At 41.9% G+C, this 25,763-nt stretch overlaps 1 protein-coding gene across 10 annotated transcripts in view; it reads right to left on the bottom strand.

The window, feature by feature from the left end:
• Disp1 (dispatched RND transporter family member 1) overlaps window positions 1-25,763 on the bottom strand; it is a 145,504-nt gene that overhangs the window by 86,289 nt on the left and 33,452 nt on the right. For 2 of the 10 annotated variants that reach the window (XM_060364860.1, XM_060364859.1), the window contains exon 2: window positions 9,862-9,949. The exons of 3 other annotated variants lie outside the window; for them this stretch is intronic. The gene's annotated coding sequence lies outside the window, so the exon portion shown is untranslated. 5 more of the 10 variants (XM_060364865.1, XM_060364864.1, XM_060364862.1 and 2 more) reach the window with 4 other exon arrangements.

Raw genomic sequence — 25,763 nt, forward strand, 5'->3', positions numbered from 1 at the left:
AAAGCTGGCTGAGCAAGCCATGAGGAGCAAGCCAGTAAGCAGCATTCCTGCATGATATGCAGCAGCTCCTGCCTCCAGGTTCCTGTCCTGCTTGAGTTCCGGCCTCACTGCTTTTGATAATCAACTGTTATATGGCCTATTAGTGAAATAAACTCTTTCCTCCCCAAGTCGCTTTTGGTCATGGTGTTTCGTCACATCAATAGTAGCCCTAAATAAGTCAAAAAAAGCATCAAATTAAGCCCACACATTTCTTTCCAATTTGCACTGTGCAAGTATTTTCAAACTTGTTCAAGTGGCAAACCACCAGAAAAATCAGTTTGCACACTGAGTGTCCCCCAAGGGCCAAGGGCCAATAGCCTGCTTAGCAATCTGTGTTGCCATGGTAATGGAACATTCAGAAAGTGGGGCCTAATGAGAGGAAGTTAGGTTACCAGGGTGTACACTTGGAGAACACTGTTTTTGTGTAGTAGTGACCAAAGTACCTGACAGAAACAACTTAGGAGAGAAAAGGTTCATTTTAGCTTGTGGTTTCCAAGATTCCTGTGCATCACGGGCAAGGTGTGGCAGCATTCATGATTTCATGATGCAGAATGATGTGATGAAGATGTCACCTTTCAGTGGAGCCAGCCAGATTACATAACCTTTCCAATGAGCTAGTTTTGCCAGCCAGATCCCTCCTCCTAAAGGTTCCATTGCCTTCTCAGATGTTGCCAGCCTCTGGGAACAAGTTTTTAAAACATGAGTCTGTGGGTCATTTCAGATTCAAATCACAACAAAAGGGAAAGTGAAACCCTAGGGCTCTCTGCTCTCATTTTGCTTCCTGGCTGCAAGTAAGTGAACAGGCTGCCTCCAACACATGTTCCCACTGTGGTATAACATGCTAGCCTGAGCCCAAGGAAGGTGGATGTGCTAAAACTTCTCAAATAAACCTTTCCTCATTTTATGTTGTTTGCCTTAGGTATTTTCTCACAGTGTCAGGATGTTCTTCTGTCATTATAGATTAAACATCAGACCGGCTCTTTGTGAGATACGATACCAAAAAAGGTAATACATATCTAATTCTATTTTACAAATTAGGAATTCATCACTAGAAGAAAACATTACTATAGGCATTTCTTTGAAACAAAACTCAACCAAAGGTCTGAGTACACAATAAAAAATAAGCTTTCACTTTTAAATAATCGCTTCATATCTGCCACTAATATGTCCCCTGGGGTTCATTTGTTTTGTTATCAATGTTTGTTAATAGAAAAGAACCATAGATTTGGACAATTTGTGGGAAGCATGAACACTGAACAGAGTCCATCCCCTTAGTGCATCATTCATCTATAAACTGAGGGGGAAAGGCCTTCAACAGACTTAGCAGGACAAAATGCAGGCACCTTAGAGGAAACCAGAGTGCCACATCAGCTGGAGACTACCAGCTGCAGCAAAGTCAGGGTTAGTAAAGAAGTGTGGAGGGCCCTGGGCAAACTGCCCTTGAGAAACATGCCCTTCTGAGGCCATGGCAGTCAGGACATCTCTTTCTTCCTCAGCCCAGGAAGAAGAAAGATGCCAGGTGACTCAGAGCCCTTCCTGAAAGATCTGCACTGCAAAAGGGCTTTGCTAACAACACAATGTAATGACCCTCCTTTATTCTTCTCTCCAAAGCGACCAGTGGTTTCCCAGGGGCTAGATGGTGCATGGCACCGTGTTACAACAGGATGCCGGAGCAGACAGGAAGCCCTGGTGCTGACTGTTAAGTTACACGTTAGAATGACTTGCAAACAATGGAGAAGAAATGGAAACTAGTTATTTCTCATGAAATGTTATTTACGTTGACAGGCAACATATTTTAAAAACAAGTTAGTGAACAGGCTTTGCTAAAGTTATCTTTCTACTGAGGAATGGCTGATAGTTTGAACACAAATAAAAATGGTTTGAGGTCCTCAATTTTAAGAGTCTAAGGCAGTGTTTCTCAACCTGTGGGAGGTGACCCCAACCCTTTCACAGGGGTCAAATACCAGAAATCCTGCATATCAGATATTTACATTATGATTAATAGCAAAGTTACAGTTATGAGATAGTAACAAAAATAACCTTATGGTTGGGGGTCAGCACAACATGAGGAACTGTATGAAAGGGTCGCAGCGTTAGGAAGGTGAGAAGCACTGGTCTATAGCGTTCAGATCTGCTGCGTAGGGAGTAAAGACAGACCAGAAGAGGGAGAGACAGTACTAAGAAAGAAGCACACATTAGACTTGGATGTAGGCCTAGAACACATGACGCAGAAGCAGCTTGTACTGACATGTAGGCTAGAAGAAGACAGTGCACATAGGCTCACAGCCATATCCCTACAACTCGTGTGCACGCCCCTGACTCAAGCTAACTTACAGTGGTAATCATAAACCATGTAAGTATCAGGAGCCGTGGGAACATCCTGAGATCTGTGTTTAGTCAAAGTGGCAGGACTGTAACATCTGCTCTCCATATCTTATATCAAAAGGAAGTCACGGGTGGGTTATAAGAAGGAAGAAGACAGAAACATGAGGGGGCGGGTCAGGGGGACTGGAAGGGTGAAATGGGAGTAGGCGTGATCATATTTCATTGCATACATGTATAAAATTCTAGAAAATAAAAAAAAAATTAAAGGAAGTCATCTTTTCTGTGCTGCCACTGATGGAGTATAAACGTTTTCTATTCCAGGGCAAGCATGTACACACAAATTAAAAATTTTAAGGAGAGCAATGAAGTAGACATATTCTAAAGCATTCTAAATTATTATCTAGTTGTTAGAAACCATCACTAAAATAATCTTATTATTAATTACTTCTTTGTTACTACAGTGAGAGCAGTATTTTGTACATGCTTTAACTTAACTCAGAGTCATACGGTGATATCACAGGCTGGGTTCTGATATCAGTTTAAGTACTTGGTGTTGTGGTAAATTAAAAAAAAAAATAAGAGTGTCAAGCTATATAATGGCTATTAATTAGCCCTAAGATTTCACAGTGGTATTACCTAACCTGATATCACAAATAATAAGACACCTGTTAGATTTTATAATTGTCTTATTTACCTTGGGCCAGACAGATAGTCCTACCTATGTTGTCTGAATCACCTCACCATCCATCTCCCAGCCCCCATCCAATGCCATCCTCCTTAACCATCCTCTCCTCCACCTGTAATCTTATAAATAATTGCTTTTATTTTTCATTTGGGCCTTTTCATGTCATTGTTGGAGTCATTCCTCCTGGCCCCATGTGGTTTCTTCTCCAGGCTAACACATGGTGGTGTCCTCCTTTTTCCTCTCTTCCTGTCCATCTGTCCCCCCGATTCTCATGACTCTTCTGTCCTCCAAAGCCCAAGAACCTTAGCCACGCATACCCCATTCTGCCCTGCCCAGGTAGAGGCCATTTAATGAACCAACCAGATATAATGTTTTAGGCAGGTTTACAAAAACAAGAATGGGTGTATCCAGCAGGCAGTAACCAAATCTTGAGGGCCAGTAATCAGCATTAGACCACCCTCCAACAACTTGGTTTTAGTGGCTTATGACATACACACAAGGCTCTCATGAGTAATAAACAGAACCAAGGAGAAAAAGTTCATCTTCAGCTCTTCCTAAATTATGATATTTATTTTTCTATTCTACCCATTAACTGTTACAGTTTGTCTTCATGAACTAAATAATTGCTTGTCATGAATGGCTGTCCTCCAAGTCAAGCAACTGCCCTCTTGGGGAGTTCAGCTGTGCCCCCTTGCAAAGATCATCCTGGCTGAGCTAATCAATAATTCACCCTTCTCCAGCAGAGAGGTGCAATATGGGAGATTCTGTCCTGACTACGCAGCTGCTCCTACCGCCTAGCCATGCTGCACGTGGCCTCAGGAGGGGCTGCAGCATAAAGAAGCTGGAAAAGATCCAACTATGCAGCACAGGCAAGGTATCGTCTCTGCTGGGAAAGGCTTTCCAGGTGCAGCCAGTTGTGGGAAGAGTGCCCACAGCCCTGTAACAAGCCCTCAGCTAGGCTCGGGTAAGGAAGTCCAAGCAAGGAACTGATTTCCAAGTGAGCTTTGGTGGAATCTTTCCTCCTTGAGATCTCGGAAGGAAGAGTAAACATTGCTTTTGTCTCCCCTGGGGAAATAATTTTAACGACACGTATCTCCCAAGTGGGAGAACTAAGTTCATAGCTATAGAGTAGACTCCAAAGCTGGTTCCATAAACCCTTGTCACAGTGTGAATGCCATTCTCAGGCCCCCTCAGATCTTCACTCTGAATCTGCTTCTAAGAGTGACTCTCAGTGAATTCACATGCACATTCAAATTCAATAGCAGTACTGTAAACATAGACATGTGAGCATTTTCATCATCTTAATGTCTATTTTTTTTCCTCAAGCCAGCATAGTGACCTTGGCCCATCTCTGTGAGTCCAAAGCCAGCCTGTTCTATATATCAAGTTCCAGATCAGACGGTGCTGGAGAGCAAGACCTGTGTAAGAGACCTGTGTAAGACTCCAACAATGACATCTGTCATTCCAAGCCTGGGATCTACCCGTTTGCCTCTGACCATGCTTCCACCACTCTCCCCACCATATTATGTAGCCAGGCACTGAGCTAGCCTCTGGGTCTCCCAAACTGTGAACTAAACAAAACTTCTTTAATAAGTAACCTACATCAGGCATCTTGATACAGAAATACACACTTCTTTCTACAGAAAAACTTCAGTCATCACTTCTTTTAGCCTTAGCCTCTCCCGTTGCACTATCAATTATAAGAAACAAACTCTGTACTTTCTATAAACTACTCCCAAACCACTAACAAAAGATCAGCTCAAAGCCACAACAATGTTAATTTTTGCCACTAGGAAAGAGCCAGTGCCTCAGTACACATTAGCAACATAATTAGTGTTTGCTAAATCAATCCGAGGTGACTCCTCTGTCATTCTGATGCAGGCATCATCGCAGGTGCTTCCTGGGTATTTTGCAGTGTTTCTTCTTTAGGCAGAGATATGTTCAAATCTAGAGCAGACAGGAGAGGCATCATGGACTTTCCCCTCCATCGCTGGGCTGGAATTCTTCTAAATATCTGCCATTCCCGGATTACGGCTGGCAGGGAGAAAGCAAGCCCCTTTGTAGCACAAATCACGGGCGGTCACAGCAGCGCAGCAGCTTTCTCACCCAGGGGGTCACACTGAGACACTGAATCTTAATATTGGTACACAATGTGATTAGTTTTTGATGCAGACTTCCTTTACTCCTGATTCCCTCACAACTTAAAGCACCTGAGGTATGAAAAAGTAACAACCTCACAGGTCTCCAAATCCACATCACATGGTAGATCCTTGTGTGTTCCCAGATACTTCTTTTTTTTTTTTTTTTTTTCAATGCAGTTTATTCAGGAACCTTGAACAATCCTCAGACCCTGGGGAAAGCCAGCCCACAGCTTAAATAGCCTCTGGGTAGCCAACCCAGGCGTGCCACGTGTGCAATGCAGATAGGTCCACATACATGGAAGCAAGCCAGATCCTCAGCCTTAGCCAAATGTGGAATTGTTCGTGACAGAGAGCACTCACCATCGGGAAGGTGGAAGGCAGAAACCAGCTCCATCTTTAAGGCATAGCATTCCGCAGCTCTCTACAGTTCCCCCTTTTTGTTTTAGACGCATCAGGCAAGAGTAGAGGTCTGATCTCTGATATTAGAAATAAATTGGGACTTTGTACCGATGTTCATTTAGGTGTCATCCACCCAAAGAGCATCAGACCCGTCCGATACCTTTTTCTCAGAGGCGGGACCTGGGGCATCAACCCGCATGCAATCAGACATGCTCTTCTCTGGATACTTCTTAAAGGACCTGTGAAAACTTCAATCCTACAGGAAAGGAAATACCTGCTATTTTTAAAATGCTAACTACCCAAGTCTACATGCCCCTCCACCTCAAAGGTCCCCTTCTTGTTGACCCAGGCTGTGTTCCTTTGTAAATGCTTTGAGTATTATGTATAGACACATAGGCACAGAGAGACACAAACACGCACATGAATGCATCCACTCAGTAATTTGTCTCACCATGTTGATTTTTAAAATAAGAAGATAGTATACATCTTCTCCAAAATCTAGAACTAAATATTAATGAAACAGTTGTTTGCCTTTAAACTACAGCTAAGGGTATAAATGTTCTGTAGAAACCTTCAAGAAATCAAACAACTGAAAATATTGTGGTGATGACTTTATAATCACAAACAGTACCAAAAGATTTTTGTCAATAAATCCATTATGAGGCATAGCTGTCAAGGCTGCAGGGAACAGTGGGAAGGAGAACACCCACCAGCATGAGCAACTGACATGTGACTAATCAACAGCCCTTACAGGGTATCAACAAACTGCACTTTAGTAATAAATAGTAGCCTAAAAGTTTCCTCAAGCCAATTAAAACTCATTTTGCTGTAGACAGAACATTTTCTTTCAGACATCACATCTGAGGAGACTGCACACAGGAGCTGTGCTTCCCACTGCACCATCTTAGTAAGTTCCATGAAACAGGAACTCACTGCCCCCTCTATAGAAATTCAAAATTCTTCCCGGTGATAAACAGCCTTCCCTCAAGAAATGAACCTCTGTCCAAGGCCTGTTAGATCCCATTCCCTAGCATCGAAAGGTCATTAAAGAGACAGTTTTAAGTAAATAGTGTTCACTGTTTTTTGTTTTATTATTATTACAAAAGCCCATGCACACTGAAGAAAAACTGGACCACACAGGACCAACATCCTGAAGCACACAGCTCCCCTTAGCATCTCACTGAATATATTCCTGGTCTTTTTCTCATGTTTCTGTTTCCAACACATCACTGAGTATAGTCCTGCTCTAATCCTACTGCCATCAAAACAACCACCCAAAATAGGCTTTATAAATGGAGAGAAATGAAAGACAGTATTAGACCTGGGAAGAGCTAGGGTGGGAACACAGAGGGCTTTGGAGAGAAGAGAAACCCTGGGTGGGGTCTTCTCTGTGACAAGCTGGAGACCTGTGACAGGGTAGGCTCCTGGGAGGATATGGGTGTGAACTAAGCTGAGATGCCTAGTAACAGGGGTCATGGAGACTAAAGAGGCCACCTTCTAAGTAAACATGACTCCTAGTGGAAGGAGGGGAACACCAGCCCACCCACAAAAACTTCGACCCAAAATTTACCCAGTCTACAAGATGTATAGGGACAAAAAGAGTGGAGATTGAGGGAATGTCCAACCAATGATGGGCCCAAGCTGAGACTCAACCCGACATGATTAACAATACTCTGCTAGGCTTACAGGTGAGAGCCTACCATAGCTGTCCTCTGAGTTGCTCCACCCTGCAGCTGATGGACACAAATGTAGAGACCCAAAACTAATCATTAGGTGGAGTGCAGGGAGACTTATGGATGAGTTGGGGGAAGAACAGAAGGACCCAGAGAGAACAGGAGCTCCACAAGAAGACCAACAGAGCCAATTAACCAGAGCCCAGGGGAGGCTGTGGAGCCTGAAGCACCAACCAAGGACCATGCATGGACTATACCTTAGCCACCTACACATATGTAGCTGATGGGCATCTCAGTCCTCACATGTGTGTCCTAGTAAGGAGAACGGGGGCTGTCTCAGACATGGACTCTTGCAGGCTTTTTGATCACTTTCCCCTGGTCGAGCTACCTTGTCAGGCCACAGTGGAAGAGGATATGCTCAGTCCTGATACAACTGGATATGTTGGAGTGGGTGGTTGGAGGCTACCCTTCCCTGAGTTGTTGGGGAAGGAGTTTAGGGGAAACAAAGGGAGGGTCAGACTGGGAGGAGTGAGGGATCTACAAACTGGATGTAAAATAAATAAATAATTTTTTAAAAAAGGAAAAAAAAATAAATGCAAACCAAAATGTTCCTTTCTAACACTGTATCATACAGATACAGTTTCATATACTCATAGTTTCAAATATCACTAGTATGATTAAATTTCCAGATTGCTGCTGGGTTGTGTTTTTTTTCACACACACACAGACACACACACACACACACATATATATATATTAATCTCAATCAAAAAAAATCACCTGCGTGGTGATAACTTTATGTGTGAGTTTGTGCTTATTTATTATAATTCCCTTAAGAGCCCTACATATTCTCGAATGTAAGCTCCCCACGCCCCACAGGTATAGGTGTTTATGTCAACAAATTTTCACCAAGAGCATCACAGCATCTGCCAAGCCTAACAACTGCTAAGAGAAAAACTGTGATTGTTAAGGAAATAAAACTTTTTCCTTCTATTCTGGAGGGCAGGGTCTCACCATGTAGGTCAGGCTAGTCTTAAACTTGCAGAAGGCCCGTGGGGCCTCAAACCTGTGATGGTCCCATGCCAGCCTTCCAAATGCTCAAGTTACAGACATGTGTTAGCACACTGGGCACATAAATCCTTTTCTGTGTGTGCTAGCAATGGGTACATCCTCTTCGGGAACTGCCTTTTTGAATTTTTATTTTATGTGGAAGGGTGTCTTGCCTCCATGTACGCCTGTGCACTACTTGTATGCTTGGTGTCTGAGGAGGCCAGAAGAGAGTATCAGATCCCCTGAAACTGGAGTTACAGACAGTGAAGAGCTGCCACGTAGGTGCTGGGACTTGAACCTGTAGAAGAGCAAACAGTGCTCTTAATCTCTGGGTCATTGCTCTAGCCCCAAGGAAACTGGCTTTTTGCTTTTTAATAACTGATCTTCTGTTGTCAATCTATGTTTTTAACAATGTAGGTAGCACTGTCATTTCTGCCAACATTGGAGATTTACTAGATTGCTTTTAATCTTATTTCGTCTGTAAGTTTTAGGACGTGGAAAATTATTTTGTCCTGGCATACTAGAGCATGGCTGTGGGACACCTATTTTAGAGACTAAGAAAGTATTACTTGAAACCAAGAGTTCATGGCCAAACAAGACAGAATGGCCTGGTTTCAAAATATATTTTCTTAAAATTTAGAACATTCTTCATAATCTACAAAGACAGATATTATTATTCTAATTATGTCTAATTATTCTAACATTTCTTTATCAGTCCTGCGTAATATCACACAGGTTACTCAATTCCAAATGAGGCTCATTCACTTCACCCCTGCCATCCCCTCACATCACAGGGCTGTGCTTCACTTGCTAATCAACACCAAACATTCTCAAGTGTGATAAGCTGGCATTTGGAGGTTTAAAGCAACTCAACGTTATGTTGTGTGAGCTCAAGAAAAAGCAAAGAAAAGTAAAAATATTCCACTGCAGCCTTAGACAGGTAACTACCCAAGCCGAATGTGACACTGTCACACTACTAAAGAAGACAACAAAGTTTAGAGCAGACACTGCAGTATCAGGATAGGACCCATTTCAGTCTAAAGTAAAAGCCCAGAGACCCAAATCTATCCCAGGACAGACAAGCTGCCCAAGAGGAGAAGGCAACGCAAACACACAAGCTGCCGTGAGCGTGGTTAATTAATGTGTTCCCTTTACAAAACCCAAGGATGTACACATAACCTCCTTGCACACAAAATCATACCATTAACACTAAAAAGCATGCCCTGCTTTCCTATAAATTAATTAGGATTACAGAGATCTTAGAGATCTGTTTAAGAGGCTGGAGTTAGCGGTGGATGATGTGAGTTCAAGGACAGCCTGGTCTACACAGAGAGCTCCAGCCCAGCCAGGGATACACAGTGAGACCCTGCATTTAAAGAATTAGTCATCTGAAAGTTGCTCTCAAAAGAAAGTAAGCTTATATAGCATGTAACATTATATTTTTATAATAGTTTATGTTTACAGAAATGCTTTTCCGTAATGTGGCAAGTGATCAACCCCTACCCTCCACATGGATGGACACCTTGGCTGGGAGGGTCACAAGACTCACCTTAATGCCACCCCCAGGGCACAGCTCCTCTCTGCAGCCCTCAGTCTTAAGGCTTCTGTAGCCATGGGTTGAGCAGCTTGGAGCCAACCTACATATCACAAGATTGCTGGTTAGAAGCAGAGAACTACGGGTCGGGAATTAAATGTGTCAGAAAATGTGGACAAACAACTTACAAAGTTAATGGTGAGTTCACAATAGCTTACTCATAACAAAACTTTGTTCCAATCAAACACTGGTGCCAATGAAAGTGAGAAAATGTAGTTTTACCTGGTAGTGTAACTGGGAAGCCTCTCTACAGGACAGTTACAGCTACTAACAACCATCAATGAACCCTTTAAAATCCTTTCATCTAAACACCCATTGCCACTGGAGTTTACATCACAACTAAACATAAAATTTTGTTAAAATGGTGTATACAAGGGCATGTGTTGCAGCATTCTTTATTCAGCCACAAAGAAGTGGGGGTGGAAGGAGAGAAGAGAAGAAGGAAATACAGAGAAACAAGTTTCCATCAACAGTTATAAAAACACAGGCCTAAGGAAGGGTCGCTGCGTTCCTCCACTCCACCCCACACAGGGCTTCGTTATGGAGCTCCAGATGGCCTCTAACTTGCCATATTTCTGCCTCAGCCACAAGAGGTATTTCTTCATATTTATGTTTTGGTTGGGGAAGTGAGGCAGGAATGCCGGGAGGAGGGAGCTGTTGCTGCTGCCTGTTTTATTTAACATGAGTTCTCACTATGTAGCTCAGGCTGCCCTGGAACTCTTTTTAGCCCAGATGAACCAGGTGGACGAACCTCTGGCTTCCATTTTTAAACCAGTAGTTTCAGACAGTGTCAACCCCTGTCACCCACACATTCTCACTTTTCATAACGGTCCACGAGGACCTCAACATTCCCTAAGCATGACCAATAGAATCTGGGGTTTGTTCTTTTGTAAAACCATTTTCAAAGCCCAGGCTAACTGACTCAGTACTTTCCTCTAACTGCAGGAATACAAACCCACGGAGTGGAAAGAGAGGGAAAGGCAGGATCTCCCTCAGTGAGACGCCCACACCAGCGAACTCCCAACTGCCAAGAGATCACAGCCCAACTAGCAGTCTGGAGCCTTGTGGATGGCACACCTGCGCAAATGCTGTCTGAGCCCATCACAGTACAAAGAACAAAAGACTGGGGTCACTTGCTAAGCACTTCTACGGAAGCAGGGTAGGAATATCATTGGTTAGCTCAGTCATGAGGGATGCTTAGAGACAATAGCATGCATCCATTTAGAGCACTATTAAACTTCTCATTACTGGCTCACTCTTCTTGCATTGACTGTGTCAGAAAACAAACACCTGTATTACAAAATGATCTCATGTTTACAGAAGAAAAACATACATGGTAGTTAACAGCCAAAAAGGATCAACAGAGGAGCAAACAATAAGAAGACCCCATCTCAAAAAAGGCCAAAGCCAAGATTGTTCTCTGACCACCGGGTGTGCCATAGTGTGTGTTCACATATGCAAATATACAAACACACACATACATCATACACAAAAACAGTAAATATTTTTCTGTGTCAGACACTATACCAAGAATTTTAAATAAACTATGCCCCTTACTCCTCATGACTACCCAAAGAAGCACATATTATCAATACTCCATTTTTGCCATCTTAAGCAGGTGTTTCACCTGCTGCTTCTGGAATTTTCCTGGCTGTCTTCACATATTTTTCTTCTAGAAAGAAATATTTAAATCATGAACAAATCCTAAAATTTAATAGCAAGTACAAATCCTCTACCAGCAAGGGCCTGCCAAGCATGGTGCCATGTATCTCTACAAATCCTCCACCAGCAAGGGCCTGCCAAGCATGGTGCCATGTATCTCTGTCTCAGCACTCAGGAAGCCTGAGGCAAGGGGACGGCTAGGAGCCCAAATTCAGTCCAGGATACACAAGACACCATCTCAACCAAACAACGAAACAGGTCAAAAGCAAGAGTCCTCACGCTTTTAACAGCCCTCTTTCTAACAAATGCCTGTTGGTACTATTTCTAACAAATGCTTGTTAGTACCATAGTTCTAACTAAATTAATATCTGTCCCTCTGATGTCCAGAAAGGCATCAGCCACTTCTGTTTGGTCTTTCAGCTCCTACCACAAAAGGAAAAGGAGAAAACAGTCAAAATAATTCATAGCACATTTTAAGTTTAAAATCCTTAAGCTATATGCAGAAAACATGCAACTGCATATACAGCCTTAAATGAAGACACTATTTTAAAGGAAGAAAGTAAGGCCCTCTGTGACTTAAGGCTTAACAAGCTAGATGACCCAGCAGCTGAACTGCATTACAAGCCAGGAAGCCCTGTCTTCTATGCTCTCCTCACCAACAACACAGCAGCAGTCAACGAGGGTGACCTAATTTTCAATTAAAACTTAGTAGTAGCCATACAGGTGGTCAGAATTCTTCTTGAAGGCTAACTGTAATGAATTTATTTAAAAGCTAGGAAAGAGTCAGCAGTGCATCAAACCCTCTCACCATGTGCAATCTGCTCTGTTCTCTTATTGCTGAAATCGACGAATCTTCACATTCTGAGCCTTCACAGAAGACCCTTCTTACAGGTTTCTGCAAACTTTACTAGCTCCTTGGAGAGGAGGGCTTCTCTTGCTAAGATGTAGTGTCAGGCTGGTGAGATGGCTCAGCATGTAAAGCTGCCTGTTGTACAAGCCTAGGGACCTAAGTTGAACCGTGGAACATGTAACGGTATTCGGAGAGAACTGACTCCTTCAAAGCTGCCCTCTGACCTCCACAGGGAAACATGGCATGCGTCCCCTCCCACACACACACATCATGTGCACATGCAATTAATAACTACAAGGAAAATTAGAATGTGCCGTTTAATTGTAAGACCTGGTTACAAACTATAAATACTAAGGTGATGCTACTACAATGAAAAAAATAGCTTCAAGGAGTTAATAGTAAAACACATGCCTTAACCAGAAAAAAAAATAGAATTTTTGTTTTCTCACTCCAGCACAAATTATCACTTGTGTTTTCCTCAGTTTTTAAATTGCCTAGTTTTAAATTTTCTATGAAAAACAGCTTTGTTAGCGCTATGTGAAACCTGTGACTAACATGCTCCCAGCCAATATTTACACCCAAAAATATTCTTTCTTTTATTAGTATCTGTTATTTAAATTAAACATGCAACTTCTTGGAACTAAAGATCTCCAGTACTGGAAAATTACAAGAGTATTTATTAAAGTATTTATTAAACTTATGAAAAGCTCAAGAGATTCGGGACTTAGAAAATACAGTAATAATCCATTTCTAGCAGAAGGATGGTTCCAGTCTTAAGCTAATCGAAGAGATTATGGGAATTTATTAGCCTTGATTTTATATGGAAACAAACATACAAAAATTCGATGAATATATAACTTCAATTTGCTGCTAAACATAAGAGATTTCTGATATAATAAGAAAAACGTTTTAAAAGTCGGTGTGTTAGAAATGCCCAGAGCACAGTGACTCAGAGGACGAATCATTTGGATTTTTCTATTGGAAAATCTATTATCTGCCATCCTGTTTAAAGCTCAGTTTTTAAACAATCATAAATAAGCTGCAAGGATAGGGGTGGGGCACATTTACAATCCTAGCACGTGGAAAACTGAGGCAGGAGGGTTCAAGAAAAGCCTCAGACACTGACCAAGACCTTCCTGCAAACTCTAAAAGTTAAAAAGATCTTAAGTCTGAGAATCTATGAATAGATTTTTGTTTAGTTCCATTTTGTTTAATACAAATAATACGTGAATGTAATACATTAAATAATATAGTTACCAAAGAAAAGGTAATTTATCTTCCAAATGATAATTCATGAGGTATCAATATATAACTGCTCTGACTCTTCTGGGCTCATTCAATCAATTCAAATATAATCTTTAAACACATATGCAGGCATACATACACAGGCCCACATATGCTAGGCATTGTTCTTCTTTTCATAAAGTAATGCACATGACTGTATGACTAGGCTTTTGTTTCTCTCCTGGCTATGCCTTCAGTCAGCAGCATCAGGGCTAACCCCATGTCTGCAGCCCCGTAAGATCATCACATGGTGCAGACACACTCTTCTCTCATAATCATTCTTCTTGACCCCAGAGCAGTTCAGATCCTTCATGTGTCCCCCACCCTGACTGCCTAGGCGTCCTCCTCTCCTTAGGTCATCTTCCCACTAACCCGTTACTCTTCAACAGGCACAGTGACCGAGCACTCGGGAGGAAAGAAAAGCCAATGTAACTGATTTTTAAGACTGCCCCTGATTGTCCTATTTTTTATCATATATCACTGCCTAAATAAATCTGCACCTAAACTCTGACTTCTTATATTATTTGTCAGTTAGAGGTAAATTATTCACAACAAAGATACACTGAACAAGAGACCGTAAAACCTGGGCTCTACTTCCAGCTTTGTTGCCAACTATTGATGTGGTATTGGCAAGTTACTTAGCCGCCTGGAGGCCCGTTTCTTCTTCTAAACAATGAATTGCTTCAGCAAGATCGTTTCTGAAGTCCCTTCACACTCAAGCCAGTGACACCACACTCTGTTCAATAACTGAAGTTCCGACAGCCCTCAGCAGGGAAGTTACCAACAAGTCAAACAATAAAACAGTAACAACAACATAAAGGAACAAAATTAGCTCAAGAAGGCAACTGTTTAAGTACCTCCATGAGAACTTTATAACTGCCTGTTTACAAACAACGAATATGCAAATCACAACTATAAATGGTCAAGCCACTGTAGCAGTCCATACAAAAATTTCACATTATTATGTTTGGCTTAATTCCAACTACTATAGAGCTTGAAAATCAAAGTCCCTTTAAAGATATAGCAAGTGATAAATGAGCAAAAAATACTTGGGGCTCTTCTAAATTAGCCATTCCATCTCCAGATTATGCTTCTTCACCTGTAAAGTGGATAGTCATTGTATGAGAGAAGAACCCATTTTAATTAATAATAAGTCAGACAAAAGCTCCTGAGATTCATTCACTGCACAGATCTTTGCTGAACATCTACCATGTGCCAGACAAATACAACTGTGAAAAAGGAACAGGGGCCTCTTCCATCACCAGGGAATGTCTATGGCTCTGCACCTCATGCTGCTTTCTAACTCAAACTGGCCTTCCATAATTTGATTAAATATAAAGTCTGTTATGTATCTTTTAAAACAAGTATGCTGCTGCACTTGTGGCTGGAAATGCTGAAAGAACATGGTTTTCACTTTACCTGACAAAGACAGCTCCCACCTCAGTGGCCCTAGCACAATGCAGCTCCTTTCCCACTCCTCTTCTGGGTTGGCAACTGAAAGTTAAAAATGAAAACAAAATCATAACTGGCTAAAAGTGCATAGATATGTTTGGAACTATAGCCAGTAGATTGTGCTGTAATAGCAGTGTGCGTGTATAAGTGTGTGTGTGTGTGTGTGTGTATGTGTGTATCAGTAATACAAGGCCAATGTTTGAACAATTTGTGTTTATAGAAACAGACTAAAATAGGGAGTGAGGACGTATGGTGTGACAATAACACCTTGTCCCCAGAACATAATTAGGTCTAAATGTCTACACTTGAAAGGCTTGAACATATAGAACTTGGCTTTCAAGTTTACTTTAGAACAAAAGACTATTCATATAGATTGCCATTTCAGTTTCTCTTTAAACAACAACCACAAAAAGGCCTTTAAATGAAAGTGCTTTGAAGGTTTGGATCTTTCTATTTAGTTTAAAAGACCCATTCCCTCATAAATATGAAGAGAAAAACCTAAAACAAATATGTCTACCTGGATTTAAAGAAAGCTACAGTGAAGAAAAATTTCTTTTAAACAAAAGTCATTCCTGGTTATCCCATAGAAAAGCCATGCTGAGCATGGTGCTGGTACTAGAAGCCACGGCTACAACCAATGTACCTGAGAGAAATAAATGAAAGAGTAGAACCAATAAAGATAATTTTTAAAGCACAGTTTCAAAGAATAAAATATGAACTTATAAGCATAGGCTGTAGATTTAATTATATCAGAGAAAAACAGACCATATTTCCTGAAGGCTTATGGGGAGGGGAAGCAAAAAACAAAAACTCCTTTCAGAGGCATCACCACTAATGGCTGCCCTAAACTGTCACTGTACACCTGAGGAGGACGCAGAAAAGGAAACCCGACTGCGCTTCCCAGGACTACACACTGAGTTAATACTGAAACTTGAGAACGAGTCTTCAGGTTATCAGAACTTTCTGGTTGCCGGCTCCTAAGTTACCTCGGAGCATTCTTGTTTACTGCGGCCTAATAACAAGCAGCAGTGATGGAAGTTCTCTTTGTCTGGCAGCAGGAGGTACAGGAAGGGACGCGGATGAAGAATATATTTCACGTTGCTCCAGCTGACAGGTGTGAAAAACGAGCCAGACAACGTCTGCAAGCTAATTTTGTAATTAGAAATGCTGAAATCTGTTCAATACTGCTGCCTACAGCCAAGGCATTTTAAAGCAGACAAAGGAGCTATTTTTCTTACTGAGCAATTTTATTTTTAAGTTATGAGTTGTTCTTATTGGAAAAAAGCTAGATGTTAATAGTTCCCAGTAATTGAATAATTTATCAGATTCATACGTCAACCAGTAAAACGCAAGAATAGTCACATAGTTGTGTATCATATAGTCAAAGCAAAAACTGAAGATGCTGTTTTTTTCTACTTCATACCAAACACTGACCATGCAGTGAAGATGCCTAACACTGCATCTATTTAGTAACTCCTTCATTTAATTATATCACTTAATGCCAAAGGAAGGGCCCTAGCCAGGGTAGAAAACAATACTACACTGCCAAGTTTTTCATGGTTAGAAATGAAAGCGACAAACAGAATCTACACTGACTACTGTACGGCTATATCAGAACTGTAATAATCAATATGAACTTTCATTTAGATGGAATCCAGACATACACACATTTCTTAGCTTGGTTCCTGAAAAACATGAGACTTGAGAGGATCTCTAACAAATGACATATTAGTAGCAATGATTACACCACTTAGATAAATCTTTTTTTAATGTACCTATTATACTTTTTTCTTTTTTAATTTATTTTTTATTAATTACAATTTATTCACTTTGTATCCCAGCTATAGCCCCCTCCCTCACCCCCTTCCAATCCCACCCTCACTCCCTCTTCTCCTCCCTTACCACTCCCCTAGTCCACTGATAGGGGCAGTCCTCCTCCTCCCCTTCCATCTGACCCTAGCCTATCAGGTCTCATCAGGACTGTCTGCATTGTCTTCCTCTGTGGACTGGTAAGGCTGCTCCCTCCTCCCCTCCCCAGGGGGAGTGATTAGAGAGGCAGCCACTGGGTTCATGTCAGAGACAGCTCCTGTTCCCCTTACTAGGACACAGATCTTGGTTTTAAAATACCATTTTCCATGAAAAGGATCCAGAGCACCAAGAGAAAAGACTGAATCTAGGGCTAAGACTAAAAGGTACAAAAAGAACTTTGGATATCTTAATATAACAGAAAGATAATGAAGACTGAATAAATGGTAATGATCCATCAGAATGATAGAGGCTATTTACCAGGGCTCCCACTAGCTAGACCTGAACTAATATAAGCATCAGAACATTTAATGCCAGTAATAAAATAATTAATGTCAGTAATAAAATGTAGCTGACTGAATAAATAAGAATCTGTGAGTTCAAACTAATACAAATAAAACCTAAAGAAGGGAAGTTGTCCTTAGTAGGCTAGCACCAATGAACCTGAAAGGATGCAACAGTGGACTTCTAATGAGGAGCACGCCGGCTTAATTCACACAGGAACTGCAAGGGACAAACTATAACTCCACACTGGAAAAGCTCCTGTGCATCTTAACTGAGAGATCACTAACACTGGTACAAATTGGTATCATGTGCCCACTGACACAATATCCTGGGGGCACAGCACCCCTTCCATGGTTCTCCACAGAACTGCAAAACCTTAATCTCATTAAGGGTGTTCATTACACAAACCCAAATGGAGGGACAATCTTCAAAACAACTGATCCAAATTCTTCAAAAAATAAGAAAGTCAAGAAAAACAAAGAACTGATGCAGATTAAAGAGGCAAGAGCACTTCAGCGACAAAGGGCAAAAACGGTTTATACATGGAGAAGCTGAAGCAGTCAGGCAGAGCTGGGTGCAGACATAAGGCGCCCCCCTTCCACTAACCTTGCAAGTCTAAAAGTATATCAAAATAAAAATGCATCAGCAGCGTGGCAGTCACTCACTGCACACACAGTCCTTAGCTGTCAGTGGACAGACAGATCAAGCAGAACAGACTCCCACCTCCAAGGACGTCCCAGCTTGAAATCGCCGCAAAATTTTCTCATTATGTTCTCTAAATGCAGCCCATACTTTGTATGGTGGAGGATGCTTTGTGAGAAACCTTTTTCTCAATGTACTAAAAGTTATGCAATTGACAGCCTTTAAAACAAACCTATCTCCTGAGAAATTTTTTTTTCTCTAAAACCTACGTGTATTACTATGTGACCTCTCATGGTATCACTAGAGAATTGAGGGGGGAAAGTGTAACTTTTCTTTTTGCTTTATTGATGCCAGACATCATTTTAATGAAAAAACTAATAATTTTTTTCAAAGAGCAGAAAGAAAATTATACAAAATAGCAGATGATGAGAACTGAAAATGTCTCTGAAGTAGAGGGCTTTGGGGTTAGATGCAGGGAGGGCGAGAGTGGTGCACACAGACTGAGAGCAGCCGTCAACACTGCAGGACCCCTCATGCAGGAAAAGCCCCTTCTGACAGGCAGATATAAGCTCTGACCATCTGAGTAAACAGTGGCGACGTCACTCAGAAACAAGGCAGGAGGAACAATGGTGAGCACACCCCAGCCACTGCTGTGTGCTCGAGCGTTCATCTGCTCTATTTCATTTAATCCACACAACAACCTCCATCACAGAGCAACAATGGCCATTTCCATTATATAGACGAGGAAACTGGGATCCACAAGGCAAGATAAAAAAATGGCTAGAAAAGTAGTAGAAATGGTTTAGTTAACTCAAAAGCCACACTCTTTTTAAGTACTCATAATCTCTTCAATGGCATGATGATGTCAATCGGAGATCCGGGAATCCATCATGCACACATGCTGTGACTGCCATTAAACAAGAAACAGAGCCAACAATCCTTGGCCTTGCAGAACTACAATCTACACTAAATAACTGCAAGGAACAAGGCTGACACAATAGTGGCCTTCATTACAGTGAAATATGTTATCATTACTTGGAAGCTATAACAAGAGAGTCACAAATGACTGTCAGAGAAAACAACTCACTGCAAAAGACCTCCAGGCCACGTGGCAACGACTTCACTGTCTGTACTAACAAGTCAAAAGAGCACATCAAATCAGAGAGGTGTGCTGCACACTTTTATGTGTCCCACATAGCTGTCACAGCAAGCTAAAGAAGGAAAGATTTATTCTGGTTCCTGGTGCCCACGGTCGCTTGGATTCAAGTGCTTGGTGGCGGGAGTCAATGGAGAAAGTGGCCAGAAAGCTCCAAGTGAAGGGACTGGCATAACCTTTAAAGGACACCCGCAGTGGCCTACTCTAGCCCTCTCGGCCCCATACCCAAAAGCTTCTAGAACCTCTGGAAATAATGCCACAAGCATTCAACAAAAGAGCCTGTGTGGAACAGAACATGATCAAACAATCATAAAGGATGAGACAGGAAAGGAAGCAGAAAGTAAAGGATAAGGACCACACATGAAGGCTCCCTGGAGATGTTTAGGTGACAGACATGGCCTTCATATACAGAAGGATGCAGCATGTGGCATTAAATGCCTTCAATTTTTGTTTTTTCCAAAATAAATCTACAGTATTTATAAGTAATGTCACAGATGTGTAGTAATGGTGGTGAGGGCTACCACCACATCTTCTCCAGCCATTACCTCAGCCATCTCTAAATGCTGTGGCCACAATAGCTCAGACATTAGCAGCCAAAGCTCCTATGCTGCCATCCGAGCTCTCCCACAGCACCCCCTTCCCTCTCTCTCAGAACAACCGCACATCCATTGTTATTCAAATCAGTGTTTGGTGTTTTACATTATTCCCAACTGAGTTAAAAAAGAAATTGTCTTTCTTGAGAAAACAATGTTCCCTTCTCATTAGCTCCTGCTTAGTTTTTTATACACCTTTTCTACAAAAGATAAGGTTAATTTCAGTCAAAATATCTGAAAACGTACCATGTTCACATCTGTGCTGGGCACGGAGTGGTGAACAAGAGCAGAAAAACATCCACCAGTGGAAGTGTTGGAGTCCAGCCCACAGAGCTGACTGGAAGAACAGTCATTCACCTCAAACCTCCTAGGAATGTCTCCAGGTTTTGAAAAGTATTTTGTTCACCCATCTTGGTTTTACTCATGTGAGAGAGTTTGTTCAAACACCTCTGCTCGAGTCAAGAGAGTAACAACCGAAGTGAGCAGCGGGTGTGCTTAGACGTGCACACGAATGCGGCAAATGAGCTTTTCCAATGAGGATCCCCAGAAGCCATTGCATGGAGACCTTCTTAAGTAGTTTGTCTAAGAAACACTTACCATTCTCCTGTGTGAGCTTGTTTGGGGTGGAGAGTGTGACAATTGTCATGAGCCTGGCAGGCTTCTGTGTGCTGGCCATTAGGAGCGGGCAGAGCCCCACAGGTCAACATGCATTCTTGTCTGACCCTAATGAAACCTAGGTCAGCCCATGTTATTCCAACTTACTCTCAACATCCTACCATGGCCAAACATGCCTGCCATAATCTCTGTCATCCGCTCACACCTCTTCATTACCTTCAACTTCATCTCTCCTCTTTTAATTGTTTAATTATACATATGTGTGTATGGAGGGTGAGCTATGTGTACATGTGCACTGGTACTCACAGAAGCCAGAGTGTCAGGTCCCCCTGGAGCTGGAATTGTAGGTGGTTGTGAGCCACCTTGCTTGGGTGCTGACTAAACGTGGGTCGTCTGAAAGAGCTCTCTCTCCAGATGTGACCTGTCTCGTCCTCCTTTCCTTTCCAACTATGTTCACAAGCCTGGTTCTCATTTGTCTTTCCCTTCTCCTGGCCTTCACACTGGTCGTTCTCCTGCCTAGAGCAGTCTCCCTCCAATGGACATAGCTTGGTCCCTATCTTCCAGGTCACTGCTCACCTGAGTCTACTCCACCACCTTATTTAAAACATGACCAGCCTCTCCCCTCAGAATGCCTAACCTTCCTTACCCCATCTTCTTTGCTATCTCTCACTGTCTAAGGATATTTTGAGCAGTGTGTGTTATCTCCCCCTGGGAACAAAGAATGCTCGTGCTTCAGTGACTAATGCACGCCTAGTGCATGTGAATCTGTGACTCTCGAGAGCTTCTTCCATTTCCTTGTTTCCACCCCGCAAACCCCCACTTCTTAGCTTTTCACTAATTTACAAAATGGTGTGCAGATGTCTACTACTGTTGCTGCCTCTCCATGTTGGTATGGTCCTTTTCAGTAGTTTCAAAGAGGCAGGAAAGCGAATGTGTGGTCAATGGCACATTTGTCTCCACCACTAAACATCTAAGCCCTGCAACTGTCTCCCTTTCCTCACTCTCCTTCGTGCTCCGCCAAACTTCTAGAGGATTGTGCTACACACAGCTCTGCCCCAGTGGTGGCTAAAAGACTTCGCCTTTGTTTGCTTCCTTCTCGGGCTGTATCTGTGTACACAGTGTCTACTTTGGCAAGTCCATTCTCCCCAGAGAGAGGGTGCCCGGTGGACACCATCAGGCTAAGAGTCAAACATCTTCAAAGACTCTTGGGTGACAGCCAGCAAACCTTTTACTTTTTGATAAATTCATCCACTAAATGAGGTATTTTCACATTCCTACATTTCAATAGAAGGAAGTTATATTAGCAAAAACAGGGGAGGCCTAAAAAAGCAATAATAAGATAGATGAACAGGCAGGCAGGCAATTTATGATGCAGTATCACTATCATTTTCTGAATACCAGGCATGCCTCAGACACTTCTTATCTGTCATACTATTATACCCCTCTACCAACTCTGTAATTTATTGCTCCAGTTCATAAACTAAAAACCTAGACTAAGAGATCTCCCATCACCAGTCTAAGGTCAAAGAGCCAACTGAGACAGAAACTCACAACCGTCCACCATGCCGTGTTCAAGTAGCAACAAAAACAGTTTAAAATATGAAATGGTGTGAGTGGGATAGGGTGGTATGGGCCTGAAATCCCAGCATTTAGAAAGCAAAGACAGCAAATCACACATCCAAGGCCAGCCTAGGCTACCTTCAAGAAAAACAGAAGAAATGGTGAGAGACAAAATGGGTAAAGGTACTTTTTACCAAGCCTGATGATCTGAGTTCAGTCCCTGGGACTTTCATGGTAAGTAGAAGGAGAGAACCGAACCCTGCAAGCTGTCTTCTGACCTCTAGCTGTTCACCATGCCACACACACACACACACACACACGAACAAAAAACTAAATGCAATGTTAAAAAAGCAAAAATTAAGGGAGCTAGGGAGGGAGAGGGGAAGAAGATAGAGAATTCATTTGGCCTGGTCTGAATAGAATGGTAACTGGTGATGATACTTTCAATGTTTCTAAAGACTTGTGACTAGAGAAAATAATTAAAATAAACATTAAAAAAGAATTAATTTTACATTCTCCCCCAAATGGCAAACATAATCAAAAATTATTCTGTGGTAGGAAATAGCTGCTCTCATGGCATCCACTTCCAAAGTTCCTAGTTTTCCATAATGCCCCAGCATGGCCTGTCCTCCCTGTATTGTGTCTATCATCAAGCCCATGTCCACAACAGCTCTAAAACAAAGCCTAATTGTGTCCATGTGGAAAGGGCCAACTATCTGCAGTTTCTGAAATCCCAGGCACATTAACACTGACTTCTCATGGGAAAAGGGCACACACTGCCTTTAAGTTCACAAAAAGAAAATTAAAAACAGTGAGTACCCATACCTGGATTAGTAATGACTGACAGCAACACAGCCGGGAACTATTAGCTTCATCTGGGCCGGAAGGAATCTCAGCAGAGGAATTTTTGGCTGCAGCTATGTTTGCTGAGAATTTTGAAAACTAACACATATCCTCTGAAGAGGAATGTGACGATGCAGATCTCAGCAGTACATAGCCTCGGGCAGCCAAAGGACTGCATGTCAAAATTAAGTTTTCAATCTTTCCATTTGAACTTGATAAAAAATAAATGACAGTGATAGTATTCAAAATATTCACACCCCAGAGTGGCCAAACTACATAATTTAATCTTTTTGAACAGGAAAACCTTTTCCCCCAAGACAGATTTTTCAAAATATTAAATGTTCTGTTTAGCTCTCCTCTTGAAAGCAGCTGGAATCTTTTTTTGAAACTGGAGAATGACAGGCTTGCCCTCTGCTGTAATTGGAGAAAAATTCCAGTCACTTTAGATAGAAAGCATTCAAATCACATACCTACTTAGCTTATATAATGTTGTTTATAGTATGTGAAATTTAAATAAAAAGTCTTCTAAAGGTAGGGAGAACATGCTCCGACATAAAAACGCATTTCATACTACAGGATTAAGCTAGCCTTCTCTTCAAATGTAGTTTCATTAAGTATGGAAAGCGTCTGGCCAGCAAGTAAGATGAATTGTGAAAATCAGTATGACCTGCTATAATAAAGGCCTGACTTCTGACTTGAGAAGTGTGGCGACACAGTCTATCTGCTGGTACAAAATAATGATTTCCACATGTCGGCCCTGCAGAGGTTACAGCTCGTTACTGGTAAAATACGCTGCTTTCTAAATGCTTTGGTTTGTTGCTAACCTCCACATAGTCTTCCTAATGAAGATAACATATTTTTCCAGTTAGGTAGATTTAAGAACATAATTTTGAGGACTTTGAAACATTAATTGCTTAAATCTATCATTTCTGACAGGTCTTAAATGGCTTCTAAAGACCCTAGAGCTGAAGTGTCACATGTCTCTTTCCATTTTCCCATCTGCCTAGGGGCAGCAGAGAATGTTAGGAGAGGAGAAGAGGCAGCCCAGGTGAGAGCTCCTGCTTTGGCTCCTTAGAGTAGGGGGCAAGCTCAAGTGCTGGTTTCAGGAACACCAACTCAGGTATGTCCTACTACAAAGGAGCAAAATTCAGGACAGGCACACACACACACACACAGACACACACACACACACACATATTCACACACACGTTAGGGCTCCTGTTCTCCAAAGTCTTGCTCATCCCAAGCAGTGAGGTACGCGATGTGTCTCTCCTCACCACCCCGGTTGCAAAGTACACCATGAGAAGGAGGAACAATGTCAGCCATTTATAAAAGGTTTTCCTTTTTCTTTTTTTTCTTTTTAAGCTCAACTCTATGATCTTCCAGGCAACTGAAAAGACACATTTCCTCATCTTTCTAAAGGAGTTAGACCAGATAAGTACTGTCTAAACTGTTTTCATACACCCCCAAGCCAGAGCAGTCTCCCAAAGAGACAGTGAGTCCTCTGTCAGCCTCACTAATGGCTCTGCCACCAGAGAACACAACCCAAAACTCCTCCAGCCTCACTCCCCTTTATCAACGGTGGCTCACATCTCTTGCACAGATCATGATGTTTTTCATTTCCAGAACAAAATTTGTTTCAAGGTCCAAAAGCTTTTGTATCACCACTTCTGAACAGCCAAACATAATGGTCTGCCACCTATTTCACTAATAAAATACAGAAAACAGATTAATAGTGACAAAATGAAGGTCTTTTTCCCCTATCAAATCACTACTTGTAAATGGCATTTTTACAATGCCGTGCTAACACTCTCCAAAGTGAGCTATTTTGGTGGCTGTAATTTACTCTCTCCTCAGGCTCTATTCAGTCCCTCGATATACTTAAGACTGCTTGCGTAGGGATTACAGCACAGACTTCTTTCCTGGAGGACAATGACCTGTGTGCTATATTCACTACTGGGCACCAAGTGCCTAACACATGCCAGGCGCGCCTTTCATTTCGGTTAAATCCGTGTATGCTGTTCAGTCATCTCTTCTCTGTTCACTAACCCAGAGCTGACTGCTGACAGCTACGAAAAGGAGGACACATGGCATTTGTGCTTGTCCATATGATCTGATTATTATGAGCACAGGAAAGGACCCTCAAAACGTCTGTATTTCTGAGGTCAGAGCACCAGTGCAGAGATGAAAGCAGCATGGCCTTCAAAGGAAGGCTTCTTTTCCGCAGGCTTTTGCAGCCGCTAAGATGCATGAAAATGCCTTGCTTGGTTATCTCATTTTCCTGGAGGAATTCTAAATTCTTCCAGCTGACACAATGATTCATGTGCATGATGATTTTGGTTAAGAAAACAACTGTGGTTCTTTGGCCAACTAGAAATAATATACTGTAGGTCTACATGACTATTTTGTTATAGTTGCCATGTTTGTCTTCAAAGGCTAAAAAAAATCCAAAATGCTGTCAATGTGCATTTTTTTTCTGGTGAATTTATAACTAACTTCAAAACATTCTTTTTTCACTAGACAATTAGATTCTAAAATACTGAATTTTTTGGTTCCAAGTTGGCACAAACATTTCATGCATAAGGAATAAAACAAAAGCAATTTGCCTTGTTTCAAATTGAGCTGGTCACTTCCTAGGAATATTTGTATTGTTGTCTTTGTATTGCTGTGATGAAACACCAAAACGGAGGCAACTTATTAAGGAAAAGGTTGTGTGGACTTCTTGTTCCAGAGGGCTGGAGTCAATGATAGTGAGACAAAGGCTTGATGGCAGGAGCAGGAAGCTGAGAGCTCACATCTTAAACCACAAGCACAAAGCAAAGACGGTGAACTTGAAATGAAGTCCTTAAACTCTCAAAGCCCGCCGCCAGTGACATTCTTCCTAAACCTC

This window comes from Meriones unguiculatus, chromosome 11 (genome assembly GCF_030254825.1).
Source record: "Meriones unguiculatus strain TT.TT164.6M chromosome 11, Bangor_MerUng_6.1, whole genome shotgun sequence".
Taxonomy (NCBI): domain Eukaryota; kingdom Metazoa; phylum Chordata; class Mammalia; order Rodentia; family Muridae; genus Meriones; species Meriones unguiculatus.